This window comes from Nannospalax galili, unplaced genomic scaffold, assembly GCF_000622305.1.
Source record: "Nannospalax galili isolate Female #2095 unplaced genomic scaffold, S.galili_v1.0 scaffold43, whole genome shotgun sequence".
NCBI classification, from domain to species: Eukaryota; Metazoa; Chordata; class Mammalia; order Rodentia; family Spalacidae; genus Nannospalax; species Nannospalax galili.
In genome coordinates this window covers 4,317,642-4,319,248 of record NW_008353342.1, presented here as the reverse complement: position 1 = coordinate 4,319,248, position 1,607 = coordinate 4,317,642, and positions in this window count along the sequence as shown.

Here is a 1,607-nt window from a genome sequence, read left to right as displayed (position 1 = left end):
TCCTTCCATGCTGAACAGGGATGCAGGGTGAGGCAACTGGAGTACCCCTTCAGTGCATCTATCTAAAAGACTCCTAAATTGTATAACTCTTGTCTCTAAGGGGAGAAGAAAGTCCTTGAATCATTAATGGGAGATGTGAAGAAGTAAAGGCCAGAGTAATTAGAACTACAAGTTCTAGACAGAGAACTAGAAAAAAGTCAGAACAGGGTAATTTTCAAATGTTCATTTGAGAGTCCGTTGGAGTTTCTTGACAAGGGCTTCCAAAAGCATCCTTCTGTTAAGTTCTTCCTCATTTTTCTTTTGTCTTCCAAGGTTGGACTAGTTGGCTGGGAAGAGTGGCTTGATACTCAGGTGAGGGTCCAGTGACCCTGCTTGGCACTCCTTGAATGAATGAGCACAACCGTCAACAAGCCCAATTGTGACTATGTTTAGTGATCAGGCTCAGCTGAAGTCGTGATGATGGTAGTTATTTCATGCAGAAGGGACTGCTGTATATCATCATCTTATTAAAAGGACCTGGAATTTAAAAGGATATGGTGCTAGGAGGCACATATGAGGGAGAACATATGTTGTTTGTTTTTCTGAGTCTATTACTTCACTTAGTATAACAGTTTCTAGATCCATCCATTTACCTGCAAAATTTATTATTTCATCTTTCTTTATTGCTGAATAGAACTCCATTGTGTAAATATAACACATTTTTGTTAACCACTTGTCAGTTAAGGCACACTTAGGTTGCTTTGCTCTTTTAGCTATTGAGCAGAAACAAACATGGTTGTACAAGTGTCTCTGCAATAGGATGAGTCCCCTTTGGGTACATGCCAAGGAATGGTATAACCAGGTCATATGGTAGGTTCATTTTTAGTTTTTTAAGAGTTCGCCACACTGTTTTCCTTAGAGGCTGCATGAGTTTGCAATCCCACCAGCAGTGAGTGAGTGTTCCCCTTTCTCCAGATCCTCACCAGCATTTGGTATCATTTGTTCTCTTGATCCTAGCCAGTCTGATTGGGGTAAGGTGGTTCCTTAGGGTGGTTTTAGTTTGCATCTCCCTAATTACTAATGATGTTGAACATTTTTTGAGATGTTTCTTAGCCGTCTTTATTTCTTCCTTTGAGACCTTCCTTGGCCCATCTTTTCATTGGTCATTTGGTTTCTCGATTCTTTGTGTTTTGAGTTCTTTATATATTCTGGATGTAAAGATCTCCATTTCATTTTAGAATATATTGTTCCTTGCAGAAAGACTCATTGTTTTTACTACTAACACTGAGATATTGGTGCATGCAATTCTAATCTGTATGTATCTGATTATTACTAGTCATAATCTGTTGCACTCAGATCCTTGGCGCCTGTGTATGTCTATAAAGTCATCGGGTAGATTTCAATGGTAATGTTTATCACCTCTACTAATTAACATGATGTAAATTTCCATGCTTCCTCCTCAACTGTAATAGAGTTTTAAAGATTTCTTGATTTTTTTCTTTTTTGTGTGTGTATATCTCAGTACATCCCAAGCCATCTTACTCAACTATACACCCACTTCCCAGATGGCACCCTCCCATAGCCTCCCTCCCCGCACTAGAGCCCTTATACTCTGATATCCTTGCTAC